Source organism: Marmota marmota, unplaced genomic scaffold (genome assembly GCF_001458135.2).
Source record: "Marmota marmota marmota unplaced genomic scaffold, marMar, whole genome shotgun sequence".
NCBI classification, from domain to species: Eukaryota; Metazoa; Chordata; class Mammalia; order Rodentia; family Sciuridae; genus Marmota; species Marmota marmota.
Window position 1 is genome coordinate 745562 of NW_025999914.1, and position 20823 is coordinate 766384.

The 20823-nt window shown below is 37.4% G+C and overlaps 2 non-coding genes across 2 annotated transcripts; one reads left to right on the plus strand and one right to left on the minus strand.

Annotated features, from left to right (window-relative positions):
• Nucleotides 1-2558: 2558 nt before the first annotated feature.
• Trnas-gcu lies at nt 2559-2640 on the minus strand. The gene has a single exon. It is a non-coding gene; the product is annotated as a tRNA-Ser (tRNA).
• Nucleotides 2641-16651: 14011 nt separating this feature from the next.
• Nucleotides 16652-16723, plus strand: Trnaa-agc. Its single transcript has one exon. It is a non-coding gene; the product is annotated as a tRNA-Ala (tRNA).
• The last annotated feature ends 4100 nt before the right edge of the window (nt 16724-20823 follow it).

Below are 20823 nucleotides of genomic sequence, written 5' to 3' on the forward strand. Positions count from 1 at the left end.
GAGTCAATCCACAAAATGAGGGAAGTATTTTCAAACTATCTGCTATGTAGTTTGTTCCCCCAGGGTTTATGTGTGTGAAGTGTGATCCCCAGTGTGGCAGCATAGGAAGTGATGGGATCTTTAAGAGATGGAGCCTAGAGGGAGGTTCTTAAGTCATTGGTGGCATGCCCTCAGAATAGATTAATATAGTTCTAATGGGACCCCAGTTAGTCCCACATCTATCTCTTTGGCTTCCTGTCTGACCATGTTTGTTCTTCCTCTTGCACACATTTTCACCATGATGCCATCTACCATGAAGTGACACAACCAGAGGGGAACTCATTACAACCTGTGCCATGCTCTTTGGACTTGTAGCCTCCAAAATAGTGAACTAAATAAACCTCTTTTCTTTATAAATTACCAAGTCTCAGGTATTTAGTTACAGTAATGGAAAATAGACTAAACACCATCCATCTAGTAAGGAGTTAAAAAACAAAATATATAATAAGTTTATATAACTCAGTAGCAAGAAAACAAATAACCTGATGTCAAGACCTGAAGAGACATTTCTCAAAAGATGTCATAAAAATGGCCAACAGATACATGAAAAGAAATGCTCAGCATCACTAATCATCAGAGAATGCAAATTAAAACCCCAATAAAATATCACCTGACACTTATTAGAATGACTTTTATCAAAAAGATAAAAGGGATGAGGGCTAGCCAGATATGGATAAAAAGAAACTCCTGTGAGTTACTAGTAGAAATGTAAAATACTACAGCTATAATGGAAAATGATAAGGTGGTTCCTCAAAGAACTGAAAATAGAACTGTCATATGAACCAGCACTCACACTTCCGAGTACATATACAAAGGCATTGAAATTAATCTGTTATAGAGATATTTGTACTTCCGTGCTTATTTCAGCAGTGTTCATAATAGCCAAGATAAAGAATCAACTGAATGTCCATCAAGGGATAAATAGAAAGAGAAAATTTGGTGTGTATATAAACAATGAAATACTCTTCAGCTATAAAAATGAAGGGAATTCGGTTAATTGCAACAGCAGAGATGAACATGGAAGAGATTTTGATGAGCAATATTAACCAGGCACAGAAAATCAAGTACCACGTGATCTCCATCATATATGAAAACTTTAAAAAGTTAAAATTCAGAGACATAATGGTTACCAGAAGGTGGGAGTTGGGGGAGGGAATAGAGAATAGTCAAATAATACAAGTTTCAGATAGAGGAAATAAGTTTTGAGATATACTACCCATCAAGGGACTGTAGTCAATAATAGAAAATGAAATGAAATGATAAAAAAAAAAAATCTGGGAATCAACTTAAGTGTCCATCAACAGAGAAACAGATAAAGAAAATGTGATATTTATGTACAACAATAGAGTTTTATTTAGCCATAAAGAGGAATAAAATTGTGTCATTTGTAGGAAAATAAATAAATAAACCAAACTCAGAAACATAAGTGTACGTCTTCTCCCATATGTGAAAGCTAGAGGGAAAAGAAAAAAAAAAAGGAAGTCATGAAAGTAGAAGGGAAGCAAGCCACTAGGGTAGAGGAAGGAGATCAGGGGAAAGGAGAAAGAGAAGGGAAGTACTGGGGAGCAAAATTGATCAAATCATGTTATATGCATATACAAATGTGCCAATGAAATCCACTGTTCTGTATAATTATAATACACTAATAAAAATATTGAAAAAATGAAATCTATTTAAGACATCAGAGGTATGTCTGGGAAGATTGAAGGCAGGGGCAATTTTCCCATGATGGATATTTATAGAAATAGAATTCTGCACTATTAGATGTAACATTTAGAGCGCTGGAGTTGTGGCTCAGTGATAAAGCACTTGCCTCTCACGTGCAAGGCCCTGGGTTCAATCCTCAGCACCACATAAAAATGAATAAATAAGTAAAGATATTGTGTTCATCTACAACTAAAAATATATATTTTTTAAAAAGGTGAGTGTAAGTTTTGGTTATTAACTCCTTACTAGATGTATGGTGTTTAGTCCATTTTCCATTATTGTAACTAAATACATCTTACATGTAAGATACATCTTATCCTTTATGATGCAATAGGTTAAGATTGAAGCCCAGGACTCTTCATCTGTTACAAATACTTGGGTCATTTCTGATGAACCTGCCCAGAGATCGTGCTTTAAATATTGCTTTCAGCTTAAAAAAGAATTTAAGTTAAAATGACTAAAAGAAAAACTGATTCTATTTTTTATCAATATTACAAATATTCTGTTGTAATAAGGAAAATGAAAATTAAACACCAATGCCACTTATTACCTACTAAATTAGTAGAGATCCTGAAGTGACCCAAATACCTTGCTGGGGAGAATGAATGCAACAGTTTCAGTTATGACTAGTGTTTCTGAGGAAGAACAGGATTCTTAAGATGTTGAGAGACTCAATACTGAGATCTGAACTACGGCAAAGGTCGGCGAGGCAACGTACTGAATGGTTTGTGGGGAATGCGGACTGAATCCGCCAAATATAAAGGCTACACTGAGTAGAATTACTCGGAATATTAAAGAAAATCCTTAGTCGCCGACGAGGATGGGATTCGAACCCACGCGTGCAGAGCACAATGGATTAGCAGTCCATCGCCTTAACCACTCGGCCACCTCGTCACATGGTTTACTGCCAGCCTCATTTTATTCCTCCTCACAGCTCGTTCTGTAGTAATATCTTCAGTTACTCTTTCTGGGGTTTAATTCTGACTCGAGCCTCACACCACACCCAGAATAGAGGCATCCTTCACAGCACGCACAAGACGGATGAATGACACTTAGAGCCGTTCGCTTACTCGGCACACATCAAACGAACAGGTAAAACAAGTCTGCCTAACTCGATATTCAAACGTAGATCCTTGTTGAATACACGAATGAAGGAACGCAGGATTTCCGTCCTGGTTTGCTGACCCCACTTCAGCCAGCCGCCCAGAAGTCTCCCAGAGCCTGGACTCCCTCGGTTGCGGCACTCTGCGGGGGAACAAGTTTCCCTGCCTCCTAGGATTCTTGTTTTCTGGGTAGCCGGCTGGGAATAACGACGACAACAAAAACCCGGTTCTGTGATCTTTCTAAGTTGCTTCTGAAATTTGCTGACCCAGCTAGGAGACGCCTTCTTGTCTCTCTTGTTTCTTCTCTTGGGATTGATCCGTCTGCCACACGCGCGTACAATAGGTTAAATCGTGATTGGGGGAAAAAGAAAAACGCAGAGCCCTGATGGCGCCCTTTTAGTTCTAAAGTAGGTTGGAATCTTAGGGCGCAAAATGATTTAGTGTGGGCTACCACTGTTAGGTCGGTGATGGCCACCTGGTGGCGACTTAGAACAAAGCAGCTAGCGCAGGAAAGGAACTTCAATCAGGTGCCGCTAGAAACGCCTGTCAATCAGCCAGATCTCCTGACTAATGCCTGTCAATCAGCAGGACCCCCTGGCCAATCCTGGAGTTCAGCCAACTCCCCTGACCAACTCCAAAGGGACAAGGGACCCTAAAAACACTTTTTCCTGTCCCAAGCCCTTCCTTTCCTGCTGTAAGCCCCATAAAAGTCCAGTCCGGTGGAGCTTCCTCCCGGTTTCTCCTCAGACCCTTCCCCTGTCCCCTCTGTGGGTCTGATGGAGTTCCCTCAGGGAGTGATATCTCAATAAAGCCTCCTTCAGCGGCTCTTTTAAATCTGCCTCCTTAGGTCGCTGCCCGCCTTGCCTGATCTGACAGCCACCAACACTGAGAAGGGCGGGAGTCATAATTGTGACTCTGTCCCATTCACCGTGTGACCTAGGGCAGGTCACTTCACAAACTCCATCCCCAGGCCCTTCTGCTCCACACTTTTTGTCTTTCCAGGAGGAAGCTTAAACTTGACAATTTAGCTTGAGAACTGAGAAACCCTTTCCACTCACTGTCTGATTTTCTGTATTTGGTGAAATCTTTGGAGAGAATCTTGCCAACATGGGGTTGCTTTGTCCTTCCTATTTTGTTCTCAGCTTTGATGAGGAGAGCCTATCTTCTCTCCCCCTCAACTTCCTCTATTGAATGTCATATACTCGTTGTCAGCATACAATTATCCAGCATGGGAAACCCACCTTCAATCCCTGGGATAGAGGACTAAAGATTTGCTTACTTAGCAAGTAAACAAACATATTTTCCTTTGAATGAGGTCAATTGTTATGATTTTCCTCAACGCTTGAATTAGTACCACCAATCTGCTATTTAAATCACTTAATTCTTCATTTCTTTTGTCCCTCTTTCAGGATTCCAAAGAATCATAATTTTATACCAATGACTTCTGAATTATTTCTCATTACAAACTTGATAGACTTGCTAAACAAGATTTTATTTAAACAACTTATTCTCCAATTAGAGGGCAAGGGTGATATTTCTTTACTCATTGTAGTACACCCAGTACATCAGCACATAATAGGTATACAACTGTTGTTGAATAAAAGCATAAATATTGAATAAAAATCTAGATTTTTTTAAAATAAAAGAACCACCAAAAAAAATGTACTCAGAAAAACTATTTTCAACTGTTAAATTTCTTGAACCAGTAATATTTATTAGGTTATTGATTGGGTTAAGTGTGGGGAGCCATTCTCACACATGACTGGGCAACTCCCGGTTTGGGTCTGAGGCGCTCTGGCTAAACTGTGTCGGTTTCCCCTGAATTTCTTATTCCCCAATAAAAGGCTACTCCCTGGCATGCTCGCTCTCTCTCTCCTGCTAGCCCTGAGTAATCCTTGCTGCCCTACTGGGTGGTTCGAGGTGGGAGCCAGAGGGGGAGCCGTCTTGGACCTGGTCATAGAAAAAGGTAACTGAGTCTGTGTGTTTATTTCGATCTCACTAGTTAACTTTTATGCCAAGAACCTCTTTAATGAAACCAGTGCGCTGGTCGCATGGTGGAATTTGGCGCCCAACGTGGGGCTTTCGTACTAATTTTTGTGGCTTTAATGTTTCTTTCAGTGCTGCAGCCAGGGCTACTGTCTGCAAATGGGTAGAGTCTATCTCAGAACATAAGCGGATAAACTCAGAAACTGTCCCTTTTTTACAGTGTGGCCTAAGAACGTCCTGACAATATTTATTTGCATTTTCAAATGCCAATTGCTTAACAATAAACTCACACGCCCCCGGGTCCCCATTGACCTGTTTGCGGTCTGGTACAATCGAGCTACGAAATCTGAGTATGGTTCACTTGAACCTTGCCTGATTTGGGTAAGAGTTAAGTGAATGTGTAAAGTACTTTTAAGACTCCTGGCATAGGGTGGAGATATAGCTGAGGTGATAGAGTGCTTGCCTAGCATGCACAAGGCCCTGGGGTTCAAACCCTAGCACCACCAAAAATAAATAAATACGTAAATAAATAAATACCTGGCACTTTTCAGTCACTACTTATGTCTTTCGCATTATCATCATCATCCATAAGAAAAGACAATCCAGTGGAGTGGGGGAGAGACTAAGGAACCTAATCTGGCAGTCTGCAGAAGTAGACAATGAATACCTGGGGGAGGAAAGTGAAGCTGTAATTATCTAGTTGCAGGAGACTCAGCAAAGAGTAGCTTGAGAGTTAAAAATTCCATTTGTTCCTGAGTTTTATGTCTTAAGAGCTCTACCAAATTCTCACTGTGTCCATCAGAGAAAAATTCTCCCATGTTTTCACATTCCACCTCTGAAATGTTACACCACCTCAACACCACAACACTGAGGACCAAGGCTCCAACACATGAACTCTTGAAGAACAAGTCATTTCCAAACCATAGCAGTAGCCTAGGAGAAGTATGAATATCATATAGCCTATGTGTGTAGTGGGCTATACCATCTACATTTGTATAAGCAGACTCTATGATGTTCACACAACAATAAAATTACTTACACATTTCTTGGAATGTATCTCCATCCCTAAATATGTGACGTGACTGTAATAAAAACTGGATCAACCACAACATACATATAATGGAACACAAGAAGTAGAATAAAGAAAGAAACACAAGAATCAGATCAATATCAACAAACATATTGACACCAATAAAGCAAGTTCAAACTGCAGAAAATAAAAGACAAAAATCTTGAAAGAAACCAGAGAATAAAAATACCTTACTTGCAGAATAATTAGGATAAGAATCACATTGGACTTAGTTCTCTTCAGAAATCATGCAAGGAATAACAATGGAGTGAAATATTTAAGCTAATGAAAGAAAAAAATGTGTCTAATAAAATTATTCTTCTGAACTGACAAGAAATGCATACTTTCTCAGGCAAACATTGAGGGAATTTTTCACTAGTAGACCTACTTTGCAAAAAAATGTTAAATAGAAATTCTTCAGAGAGGAGGAAAATTACATAGTTCAGAAACTCAGGTCTACATAAAGACATGAAAAGATTTAGAAAAGGAATAAATAAACTGGGCACAGTGATGCATGCCTGCAATCTTGCTACTTGGGAGACAAAGGCAAAAAGACTGCAAGTCTGAGACCAGCCTGAGCAACTATAAAAATAAAAATACAAAATAAAAAAATAAAAAGGGCTGGAGAAGTAACTCAGTTTATGAGGCTCTGGGTTCAATTCCCAATTCCAAGAAAATAAAAAAGGAATAAATAAAAATAAAATAAAAATATTTTTCTTAATCTCAATTGATCTCACAAATAATACTTTGTTCAAAAGTAATAACAGGGGCTGGGGATGTGGCTCAAGCGGTAGCACACTCACCCGGCATGCTTGTGGCCCAGGTTCGATCCTCAGCACCACATACAAACAAAGATGTTGTGTCCACCAAATAAAAAATAAATATTAAAAATTATCTTTCTCTCTCTCTCTCAAAAAAAAAAAATACTTAAAAAAGTAATAACAGTAGTAACAAGAGTGTAGTGTACTTGGTGATTTTTGCTTATGGATAGAAGTGAATGACAGCAAAGTTATAAGGGATGGGAATGAGAAATTGGGAATACTTTGTTATAACATTCTTGTACTATCTGAAAGTAAAATTCAATCAGAATTTTAAGTGTACCTTCCAAACACTATGGGAGCCGCTAAAAGTTTTTAATATATTAAAACAGAACAATGCTTTTTTTGTAATCGGGCCTGGGATTGTGGTTCAGTGATAGAGTGCTGGCCTAGCATGCATGAAGCACTGAGTTCGATTCCTGACACCACATAAAAATAAACAAAATAAAGGTATTGTGTCTATCTACACAATTAAAAAAAGAAAAATGCAATCACATAAAATGCTCAGTGAAAGCCAGAAAAAGAGATGAAGATAAAAGCAACAAAGAACCAAGTTCAGCAAACAGAAAACAGTTACAAATAGGTGTGATTTTAATTTTATTCTACTAATAATCACTTTAAGTGAGGACAGTCTAAATATACCAAGTAATTAACACAAGATTGTCAAAGTGATTTAAAAGACTTATTTATATGCTGTCTATAAGAAAATCACATTAAATATATAGACAAATAGATAAACAGTAAGGAATGAAAAAAATTAATCATGATAATGCCAATCCAAATAAATCTTGAATTGCTATATTAATTTTAGATAAAGCAAATTTCAAAGCAAGGGAAAGTAGCAGGGAATGTGTTAAAGGAATGGAAAGAAAAAACACACTCCAGAAGGAAATATTTTCAAAATACTTTTCTGATAAAAGAATGTTATCCCAAATATATAAAGAATTGTTAAAACTTCAACAATAAGAAAAGAACAACCTAATGACAATCTAAGCAAAAGATTTGGACCCTTCCCCAATGATGTACAGATGGCAACTAAACTTTGAAAAAGATGCTAAGCATTAAATAACACTAGGGAATTGAAAATTAAAACAATAATATGATACCACTACACACCTATTAGAATAATCAAAATGAACTTTTTTTTTCTGCTCAGAAAGAAAAATGGTGCAGCTATTTTGCAAGATAGTTTGGCAGTTTTTAAAAAATAACACTAAACATTTTCACCAAACAATTTGGCAATTTCAATCCTTGGCATTTACCCAAATGAGTTGAAAATATGTTTACACAAAAACCTGCACATGTATATTTATGGCAACTTTATTCATAACAGCAAAAAAATGGAAGCAAAAAAGATGTACTTTGGTAGGTGAATGGATTAAATCAATTGTCAAACAACTAGGTGAAGAATATTATTCAGTGCTAAAAAGAAATGACCTATCAAGCCATGAAAAGTCATGAAGGAAACCTAAAAAATTACGTAGAGAAATATGCCAGTGTGAAAATGTTATTGTGTGATTCCAAATAGATGATCCTAGAAAAGGCAAAACTATAGAGGCCAAAAATATCAGTACTTGCCAGAGTTGGCAATGGACGAGCAAAAAAGGATTTGGGGAATGGATAAATTAGTCTTTTCGTTGCTATAATGGTGTGTACATTTCATTTGTCAATAAATACCCATAGCATGCACAACTCTCAGAACAAACCATAATGTAAACTGTAAACTTCGAATAACAATCATATGTCAATGTAAGTTCATTGATTCTTCCAATGTATAATTTGGTGGGACATTATGATGTTGAATGTTGTGCATGTGGGCAGGCAGGGTGTACAGGGGAGCCCTCTTTACTTTCTGTACAATATTGCTGTGAACCTAAAACTGCTCTAAAAAATAAATCTATTAAATAATATTGTAAACAAAAATTGATTGTTTTCTTCCAATACATCAAAAATATATTTTATTCTTTCCTGGATTTTATCATGAAATTAATGTTAATTAATATGGTGGCTAACATTCTAATTGCTCTTTTTTTGCTGAAGACATATCTGTGGCTGATTTTAGTCCTCTTATGTTTGCTATAACAGTTTCTGTGTGAAGTATGTAATTATAGTTTTTTGTTTGTTTGTTTGCTTGTTTGGTACCTGGAATTGAACCTAGGGGCACTTGACCACTGAACCACATCCCCAGCTCTTTTTTATATTTTATTTAGAGGCAGGGTCTCACTGAGTTGCCTAGGGCCTTGCTAAATTGCAGAGGCTGGCTTTGAACTCAAAATCCTACTGCCTAAGAATCCCAAACCACTAGGATTACAGGCATGTACCACACAGCCAGGCTTATAGTTTTTTTACTTGCTAGTGAAATTCAGTACTTTTTGAATCTATGGATGAAATTTTTTCTGAATTTCTGATAAATTCCTAGCTATTATGTCTTAAAGTATTACCTCACCTACATTTTTTACTCTTCTTTTATTCCTGGGTTTTAATTACATATACTTCAGAATTTCTCACCTGATCCTCTTATCTTAAAATTCAGTAGATTAAAGCAACAATAATTTATTTGCTCAGAAGTTTATGGGGTTAGCAATGTGGGAAGAGCTCAGCTGAAATATATCATCTCTTCTCTTTGTGAAGTTAACTGGGTTTACTGATTGATTTGTAGTGAGTTGGAGGTTGGCTGGGACTGACCACTCCTGGGCCTCAGTCATATATCTTACAGTCGATAGAGACTGTTTCCTAAGGTTCATGACTTTTTCCTCCATGTGATATCCCCAGCAGAATTGCTGACTTTCTTACATAGTAATGCTGTATCAAGAAGGCAAGAGTTGAAGCCACTTGAGATCTGTGCTTGGAAGTAGCACAATATCACTTCCTCTATGTCCCATTGGTCAAAACAGGTTGCAAGGGCAGTTCAAATTCCAGGATTAGGGGAACAATCCATATGGGAGGATATACAAATAATTTATAGTCATATTCATCTAAATTTATTAAAAATGTTGTATTCTAGATTGATGTTTTAGTTTTAGCTTTCAATTTAGCAATTTTTTTCAGCTGTAGCTAATATGCTAGTTTGCCCCATATTAAGAATTTTTTATCTTTACTTTTGAGGTTTATTTCTTGAGACTAAATTTTCACATAATTCTACTCACTCTTTTTGCGTACTTTGTAATCATATCCTTAATTTACTGACATATTTCCTACTTAGCTCTTCTATATTTTATATCCATATTTTGTTTATTTTTATGTGGTGGCAGGGATTGAACCCAGTGCCTCACACTAGCTAGGTAAATGCTCTACCACTGAGCCACAAACCCAACCTTATATTTTGAATCTTAAATATCTGTAGGTCTAAACATGACTTTTTTGTGTATCTGCTATTTCTCAAATGTAGTAGTTTATTTTCTTGTGTCTGTATTGATCTTTATTGTAACTTTATTTGTGACTTTATTTGTGATCTTAATATGAGGGAATCTTGCAGGCCTAACTTGGGGAAGTGTTTTTTTTTTTTTTTTTCCCCAAACAGGATTTATTTTAGCCCCTGCTGAAAACTCTAGGACAAAGTTGATCATGAACCATTTCTGTCTCACTACAGGTTTGGGGCTATATAAGAGTGTCAGGCTCAGCTCCTAGGCCTCATCTGCTATTATGATATTAAATGTTTGTGCTCATAGTGGTACTTCTGTTAGCATCTGGATTCAGGGTCTGCTCCTCTGCTAGCCAAAGTTGACCTCCTGCATTTCTTGCTTCCAATTGCTCCATTTCCAAGGAATTTTCAGCAGTGTTGCCACATCGATAACTTTGGCTCTTGATCACTCTGACCTTAGCTTCTGGTGTTCCTAAATCACTATAGACGCCTGGACATTGTTTTGTTTTCAATGACATCTAAAGAATTCTCTTACCCCTTATGAGACTAGAAGTGTGTTCTATATAGAAACTAATTGCTGGGGAGTAGGAAGGTCCACTAGAGTTTCTAGACAGTCATAACTGGTAAAAAAAAAATTTTAAAAACAAGAGCCAAAAGAACAAATGACTGAAAATGCATACTCTTGTCATGAAAAGTGATGGGTTTTGTCTTAGTTCATTTCTAATACCTTAGACTGGATAATTTATAAAGAAAATAAATTTATTTGACCCATAGATCTGGAGACCAGGAAATCAAAGGGCTTATTGGTGCCATCTGTTTGGTATCTAATGAGGGCCTTCTGGCTATATTATAATATAGTAGAGGATATCACAAGGAGAAACTGAGCAAGGGTGCTAACTCAGATCTCTCTCTTATAAAATCATTAATGTATCATGGAAGTCCCACTCTCATGCCTTCCTTTAGTACTAATTACCTGTCAAAAGCCCCACATTCAAATTACATTAACATATGAATTAGAGGATTAAGTTTCCAACACAGGAACTTTGGGAGGGACACATTCCAATCATAACAGTTTTCACTAAACAAAGAATATCAGAAATGAAATTAGAACAATAGGCTTAGAGAAGATTTTTGTAACAACTAAAACTTACAAGAAATTAATAAACGCTACATAAAAAGACCTCTTACAAAAAAAATAGCAAACAATAATCTAAAAATACCATCAGAAAAATAAAGAAACACAAAAGAAAACGAGCCAAGGAAAACTCAGAAAAGGTATGCCTAAATAGTTTACAATATGAAGGCATGTTGAATCTCACTAGAAGTAAGAAAAAAGAAAATTAAAGATGTTGGGAAATTTAACTTGGGTACACTGCTGGCAACAGAGAAATTATTGTGGCTGTACAACAATTAATGTTGCCATACTTTGTGCAATGAAGTATGTATACTAGTTTCATATGATTGCTGTAACAAATTAACATAAGCTTGGACACTTAAAACTATATGCATATTTATTCTTTTACAGTTTTAAAGGTCAGAAATCCAAAAACAATCTCATGAAAGCAAAAATCTAGGTTTTACTGGGGCCACACTCCCTCCAGAAGTATAGTGAAGAATCTGCTTCTTTGGCTTTTCCAGTTCTGAGAGCTGTGTTGATTGCATCCCTGGTTAGTGGTTGTTTTCTCCATTTTCAAAGTCAGCAGTGCAGCATCTAGCTTCAGTCCACATGAAAGGCGAGTGACTCACTAGAGACAGAGATTCAACCAAGAGATTTTATTGGGGGTCTGCCCAAAGAAGAGGCAGAAAGCAGAGAGAGGAGAGGAGGGGGCAGAGAGAGAGAAAGGGTAGAGAGAGGAGAGAAAGAAGAGGAAGAGGGCAGAGAGATAGAGAGAGTGTGTGCTTACAAGCTTGGCTTAAGAAGGGTTGCATAGGGGATGTGGCTGGCGGGTGCTGATTGGCTGGGTGACTCAGGAACAGGGAGCAGACACTGTGTCCTGTGGGGATTGGCAGGAAACCTTTGAATTTGGCGCTCTTGGCTTGGAGCCCTTTGGAGAGGAGGGGGAGGGGTAAGGGATTTCAGGATGTTCTCCTGAAAAGGGGGAATCTCCCACACACGTTACCTTTTGCTCTACTTCTCTCTTATGAAGACAGGTGTGAATATGTTTAAGGCACATCTGGTCAGTATAATTTTCCTATCTCAAAATCATTGACTTAATCACATCTATGCTTTCTTTTACCACATGTTCCAGGGATTAGCACCTGGATATCTTTGGGGGCCATTATTTCACTTACCAAAGTATGTAAATTTTTGGATCCAGTAATATAAGTCCTAGGTATACCTCTCATTGAAATTTTCCCTCAGATTGTTAGGGGAAACTTTACTTTGATGCTTACTGTAAAAAGGCACAATGTATATTTTTAAAGTCTTAAATCTGGTCCTTAGCCCTATTGTCAGTCAACTTTCTGTCATTAGAACACAATACCTGAGATGATCAACTTATAAAGAGTTAAGATTTATTTTGGCTCAATGTTTGGGAGGTCCAGTCCATAATCAATTGACCTTGTTTCAGGTCTGTAGCAAGGCAAGAGGGCAAGACTGGAGCACAAGACACATAAAACTGCTCAACTAACAGCCAGGAAATAAAAAGAAGAGGAGGAAGAGCCTACTGCTCCATAATCCCCTTCAAGGACAAATGCCAATTCCCTAAGGAGCTCCTACTGCCACTCACTTTTCAAAGGTTCCACTACCTCCCAGTATCACCACAAACTGAAGATCAAGCATTTAGCACATGAGCCTTTGGAGTACAATCAAGATGCAAACTATAGAAGCCTTCTTCTTTTCTCTTATCTCTTTTCATTTTAAATATTACTCATTTGTATTGAAAAACAAAAACAAAACCCCAGAATATCTAGGCTAAGCATTGCCACTAATTTTGATTTTCAATCCTTTGTGAGCGTTGTTCCATTCTCGTATCTTCTTCCTTCCTACTTTTGCTTATCAGTAAAGAGCAAGTTTTACCTGCTTTTATAGGCTAAAAGATGCTTTTGTTTGTGTTTTTTTTTTTCACAAGGAATTTCTCATATTTTAGTTATTCAAGAGCAGTGAGCTTGTTGCCCTAATAGCGCTTGTAAAGGAAAAGTGTTTAGAGAACATTTTTTTTCTGTGAGAGAACTCATTTTAAAAAGGGACCATTTATTTCCATATGGTTCTCCTTCCACTGTCAGATGCCGCAGTCTGGCTGGGCACACAATCACGAGCCACCACACAGCTTGTAGATTCAAACAGCAACTCTTTATTCCCGAACTCACACCAGCCGTCTACAATCACGTTCTGGGGAAATCCACGTTCTCTGCCCAAATCCACGTTCTCTCCCAAATTCACGTTCTCTGCCCAAATCCACCTCCACTGGGCTTCAGTCTCCCAAAATATACTGTCTGAATCCCGTGAGAACTCAAGGGGAACTCAGGCAGCAGGATACGCCCTATTCCCAGCAGGAATAATCTTAAACCTTAAACCTGGAACCTAAACTGGGAACGCCCTAAACACGATTATGTTAAACCGGGAACACCCTAATCCGCCCTGGTCCTTGAGCAAGGTCAACTACATTCAATGTCACTGCAAAATGTCAGCAACATGGGGTACACTGGCAAGGAAATTGTCATACCTACTTGGCTAATGGCTCCCAGCAGTCAGAGATCCCTGAGGGCAGATATTTCAGTTTCTGAGCTGGAAAAGATGTGCCAATCAAAAGGATATTTATGGCTTCTTCCAAGTTAAGAAGCCCCAATTTAATACAAACAATAAAAGTAAAAATAGCCACTGAATAATAAAGATACTTCATGCCAGGCCCCAAGCAAAGCAACTTGTGTACATTTCTTCTATAAACCTCACAACAATCCTGAAAATAGGTATTATTGTTTACAGTTCAATGTGAAGAAATTGAGATTTTAAGAAATTAAATAATTTGTCCAATCTAGAAAGCTAAGAAGTCTCCAAGGCCATTTTAACCCCAAATGTGGCAAACTTAAGTATGTATAAACAAGTTTAAAACATTGCCTCCCTTTTTATCCTAGACCAATGTTCTCTATTGCAAAACCCAAATAGTGTTTGCTCCAAAGAAATATTTAACACTGGGTTTTATTGAAGTTTCTTTACCATAAAGTAAAATTGCTCAGCACAGCTCTAGGAAGGGAAAAGAGATCCCTTTTGCTCCTGAGTTCTCTTTTGTGTGTCCTTGAAAACTTACTGAGTACAGAATTTAAAATGAGTAGAAATTGCAAAGGGGAATAAGCATATTCTATAGAATATTACTCGGTGCAGAGTGTGGAATAGAAATTATACCTATCAATACTGGTTCTATGGTGGTATTGAGCATCTTCAAGATGAGGAGATAGCATTTTTTTCTTCTTCTTTTAGTTGTAGATGGACAACATACCTTTATTTTATTTATTTATTTTTATTAGATGCTGAGGATTGTTAGAGTCTGTAAACAAGTCAGGATGGCGCCTGGCATTTTGCCAGGGGGAGTGGTTTGTGAGGTGGCACCAGGGAGCCATTAAGTGTGGAGAAGATGCACATCCTCCCATATTTTTTTTCTCCCATATACAGACACAATTTTCCTCTAATATATATTCAATGCACTGTTGAGTCCATGGATACAGAACCCATGGATATGGAAAGCTGGCTATATTTATGTTTGTGGAGGAAAAAGGACTCGCCCTTACTCCTACTTGTTTTGAAAAGGATGTATCAGGCCAGGGGAAAAAAAAAAATCAGCAGGGGGAAAAAAAATCAGCTGGGGAAAAATAATTCCCAGCCCAAATTCTCACCCTGATTACTCTCATCTATATGTGCTTGTAGGAGGCCCCATGTTAGTTGTGTACTTACTGGACATAACAATAGACACAGCCTAGGAGAAAGTAAAGTAAAAAAGTACACAAGAAATAATGGGGGCATTTCAAATACCAAAACTGCTTTGAAGGGACATTAGTCAAATATAAGACTACTTGAGCACCAAAATATTTATGTATAGAAATCAATCATAAACTATTAAAAATAGGAATCCATACAAATGATAAATTGATAAATGAAGAAATATATGAAAAAGAAACTGGAACTCATGCTTAGAGCAACAAACCAACCTAGCAAGAAAGATGGAATTGGAAGATGAACCATCATTGGTTTGGACAGTGATATTAATCTAGGGAAAAATTTTGATGGGGAGTAGGATATTTGCAATCTTAAATTGTCTCCTCATATAGCAGTGATCAAAATTAACTCCACCTATGAGGGACAGGCAGATTTCCCCTGCTTTCAGCTATTATACTGCAAAAAGTACACAAAATTATTTACAGAGTATTCCAGTGGGGAATGCATAACCTGAGCCTAATTTTTAAAAAAAAAAAATCAAACTTAAAATGAAAGATAATATATTAAAAACAGGAAATAAAAATAATATTTTCCAATGACATCTCAATGTCATTAAAGACAAAGGTAAGTTCTAGATTAAGGACAACTAAAAAGACTGGACAATTAAATGCAATACGAAGTCCTACACTAGATCCAGCACTTGAGGGGGAAATCAGGTTAATTGGTGAACTTGGAATGCTGACTACAGATTAAATACAGTTATTGTACCAAAGTTACATTTACAAAACTTCATAATAGTATTGTGTGGAGACAGAGAACAAGTAAATGATAAAGCAAATGAGGTAAAATACCAACAATAGCTAAATATGAGTAAAAAGCATATTCATACATTTATGCTATTTTTTAAAAACTTTTTAGTAAATCTGAAATTGTTTCAAAGAGAGAGAATGAGAAATTTTGCTCCAAGTGCCCCAAAAGCCAACGGCTGTGAATTTAGTCGGGCCAAGCCTGCTCTTCAAAATACAGAAAAAGTTTTCCACAGAAAATCTAAGGAGCCAGTAATTCTTCATAGCTCCCGGGTTCTCTAAGGACTGGTTGCCTGGAAATAGAAGTCAACCCTGCCCTAATCTGATCATCAAAAGTTCACTTTTAACATCCGCTTCCCAACCCGCCCACGCTAGCTCGGTTTAGCAACCAACCAACCAGGTTTTTGCAGGAAGTAAAGGCAGCTCTGGACGTAATGTCCCTCACTGGGCTGCAAGTTTCTAGTTGCTCCAATGATTGATTCGGGACATCTTGAGTTTATAGGGACATCCCCTGCTGTCACCATGGAATGTGAAGTATACATTGTGGCTTTTGAATACCGAGACGATTTGAAGGTCTTTGTTCCGAGATGGACAGTGCTCGGTGCGCGGTAAACTAGGACTCCTTTGCAGTCACCACAGCACAGCTACCTGTTTTGGCCTCTAGGGGCCTTAAAGTTGGACCCGAGGAAGTAACAACATTGTTTCCTTTCAGACTCCTTCCTTTGGAATCTCATTTTGTTGTTTTCTTCAGATGCTGCTGTATAGAAACCAGCTCCACTCTTCATAAATGGGATAATTTTTTTCACGTTTCCCTAGCAATTTATCAAAATCTTTTAGAGGTAAAGATATAATAATTATAAATGATAAAAGGACTCCAAGCACTTTGCCGGCCGGGGGTGTAGCTCAGTGGTAGAGCGCGTGCTTAGCATGCACGAGGTCCTGGGTTCAATCCCCAGCACCTCCACTGTCTTTGAAGCGCTTAGGTTTCTGATCAAAGAGCTTACCATATCACTTCTGTTGAGCAGTATCTCGTGTTCTTCCATAACTGCCTGTGTTTTTTTTGTGGTATCCAGAATACTTTTGCAAATTAGTTAATTGGCCTGGTTTCTTTGGTTTCCATACTAGAGATAGTGCTGGACAGCAGAAAGAGAAAAAGATAAAATAACAGATCCATAGTGTCATTCACTTTTTAAATTTTATTCTGAAGCATTCTTGGAGCAAAGAACACCTTGTAAGTGTACAAGAAAAAATGAACAAAAACTAAAACCTTACTATTTATTTCTTTTGAGCTCTTGACCACTTCATAGGTTACATTTTCTCAAATGGATGGATATGTAAGCAATGGTCCTGTTATTACTATGGAGTAGAAAACATAAGAAAGACAATACAGTGTTGCCAGTCATAACAAGCAGCGTGAGCCAAGCCTAAACTGAATGATAGATAAGACTGGATGAATGAATTCAGAACTATAGTCACTTTGCTGAAATAACAGTGGGAGTGTGACAGACCAAAGCATCTGAATAGCTTTCTTTTTTTATTTTTAAATTTCTCATTCAAGAACATTTCAATCAAAATAAATGACATTTATTTGGGGCTCATTTTAGAAATAACTTGACTAAGTACTACTGCTCCCCCAAACAAACAAGTATCCCACAACATTTTTATGTGTTAACCAATCCAAAAATCAAAGCTGATTTGTCTAGGACAGAGCTAATCTAAAATGTTGTAAGATTTTGGTACTGGGAATTGAGCCAATGGAGCTACATCCCCAGTCCCCTTTTTAAATTTTTTTCTTCATATTTTTTATTTTGAGACAGGATATACCTTAAGTTGCTAAAGATCTTGCTAAATGCTGTCCTTGAACTTGTGATCATTCTGTTCTGGCCTCCCCAGTATCTGAGCGGGGATTACAGGTGTCGTACTACTGTACCAGAGTTTTTTTTTTTTTAAATAAATTCTTTGTAATATATATTGCTCAGAGGTTGTTTCTGCTTTGTAGTACTAGGGTTCCAGCCCAGAGCCTGGTAAACAANTTTTTTTTTTTTTTTTTTTTTTTTTTTTTTTTTTTTTTTTTGTGGTGCTGAGGATTGAACCCAGGGCCTTATAAATGTGGAGCAAGCTATTTCCCTAGCCCATGATTAAGTCTTGATTTAAATAAAATAGGGAAAGGAACAATTGAATAGGAACTGAGCATTAGATTAAGAAAGTTTTGTTCATGTGTTGTGATATTAATGTGATAGTATTAAAAATGTTTATGATTATAAGTTAACATTAATTTATGGATGAAATTTATATTAACTTAAATAATATTAACTTAAAGAGTGGGTTCGTGTAGCCACAGGATAAGGCCTGGTCCCATAAGACTGCTTCCCACTTCAGATGTCATTTTCCAGTCTCAAGTTGTGACGGGTGCTTCTGGCCAATCAGCTATAAATTGTGTGTTCCCATAACCCACTGCTCAGGTTGGATTAATTTGCTACAGTGGGTCACAGAGCACAGGGAAACACTTTCCTTACATTTATCTATTTATTATATAAAGGATGTTACAAGGGATAGAGATGAATAGTCAGAATAAGAAATGCATAGAGCTAGGGATGGGGAGGGGCACAGAATTTCCATGCCCTCTCCTGCTATTCACCCTCTGCATCCCCACATGTTCAGTAATCCAGAAGCCTCTGAACTCTGTCCTTTTGGATTTTTGAGGCTTTATTTTGTAAGCATCATTGATTAAATCATTAGCTATTTATGATCAATTCAACATTCAGACCCTTGCTGAACTCCCCAGAAGCTAGGAAGTGAGCCTGAAATTTCCAAGATTCTAATCAGATGGTTGGTTCCCTTGGCAACCAGCCTCCATCCTGAGAAAGATTCTCCTAGCGCCCCATCTACAGAGGTTTCATCAGCTCTACTGGGGATATATATCTTATTTTGCTATTATATTTTATTATATAATAATATATAATAATATATAATATAATGGTAGATCCTTAACATACCATGCATTCATTAGAAACAATGAATAAGACATACACATGGCAAAACACCATGTTTAAAGGCAAAGAAATACATTGATTCATATAAGTGGGCTGGAAGTAGATAAAATTAAAATATATTCACAAAGTAATATGTCACAAGAAAATATATACATAAAATGATGTATTAAACACATTCAAATTATTGCATATGGTGGTAGGAGTCTGAGACAAGAAAGGGAAAGTGGGATAAAAAAAGGAACATATGAATGTAGTTAACTTCAGGCAAATAATGTCAGAATTGGATTGAAATATAGAGCACCCAGTGTTCTCATCAGTAGGGAAAAACCCACACACATCTAGGTTACCAAAGGTGTAGTCTTCTGTGTTGTATTGACTGTTAGAGAAGGAAGTTACTTTTCCTCTACATCTCAATCACATTGTACCTTCAGGGATAGGCACTAGAATGCCTCCAATTCCCTTTAAATATGATGAAAGTTGCAATAAAAATCTTTCAACATGTCCCTGTGCAGATATGTGTAAGAATTTTCTTAGAATTCCCATATTCATAGGAGGATAGTGGCTTGGTGTCACAGATTAGATTCTCTGGAAAGCAGACCTGGAGGTGGACTTGAATGTGCAGGATGTTTATCAAGAAGTAACTTCAGGATCCACATCTATGGAAAGCAGGGAGCAGACACAAACTGAGAAGAGGAAGATGTCAAGCTAGGGTGCAAGCCTGGCAGCCTCAACAAACATCATGGGGATTTCTGAAGCTAAACCACCCATCTGAGTCTCTTTGGGGCCTTCTCACTGCTCCTTCAGTCATTTGATGTGGGTTGCCTTGAAAGCTAAGGCAACGCCTGAAGGCCCTGACAGCTGCAGGTTGCTGAGGCAACAAGTCCTTCCTTAATGATGAATCTGAGTGGGCACTTTTTGTTCACTGCAGTTGGTCATGGATAATAACACCAGCAGGATGCAATCAGCCAAATCCAGAATATGGAAAATTCTCTTGGACAAACTGAACCTCAAAAATAAATGGCATGGGAAAAAAGAAAAAGATAGAACTGATATAGTTTTTACATAACTGCATAAGTCCTGGCACATTTCTCTGCAGAATGATTTATGCTCCTGAGCTTTATCCAGCAGTTCAAACCAAAAACAAAGATAAAAAGTCAAGTAATGAAATGGGGAAATTATATAAAAAGGAATTTACAAAAGGAGATGTACGGGGCTAACAAAGACGTGAAGTGATGCTCAAAGTCATTAGCAATCACAGAACTATAAAATTAAATAATGATGAAATTTCAAGTTACATACTGAAACAAGCAAAAGTTAGAAATCTGAGTAATGTCACAGCAAAGGAAACAATCAACAGAATAAAAAGGCAACCTCCAGAATGGAAGAAAATAATTGCAAACAAATACTTATATATCACCAAATTCATCTCATCATACATTCCTCTTGGTGAAGACATACAGTGGAGATGCTAAAAATAGAACAAGGACCACAAGCCATGCAAATTATATCTATTACATCTATTATATCTTTCAAAAATGTAATGCAATTTATGTAGCTCTTTTTTCAAGATTATCTCAATAAATCAGGTACTGATTAGAGAAAAAAACGACTCTTTGGATCCCCAAGTAACCTCAGATTCAGTTGAGCCAGACTAGCTAGACCTTATTCAACAGGCGATTTGTGTGTGTGTGCGCGCCCACGTAGGCTTACAATAGGTTGTATGTACTACTGTGAAAAAATGTAGCACATTGGTGAAAAGAGAAGGTATCTTATAGTAAATAGCTCCAGCAGTCCCTAATACAAAACAAAGTCTAACCCTTAGGATGGGAGGAGACCAAGGGACAAGAAATCAGGACAGAGTTCTCTCCAAACCGTACTTTTTTAGTGAAGAATTCTACCTGTGGTTAGAAACTGCCATTTTCCATTATAACAATGTACACCAGTTTTTGAACATTTATTTAAATGTACCAGTAGGGCATTCATCTAACCTTAAAACCCATCTATCTTTGGGGGAAGTAAAGAAACTTAACTCTTCCAACAGAAGAAAGTTGTTATTGCTTTATTTATAAAG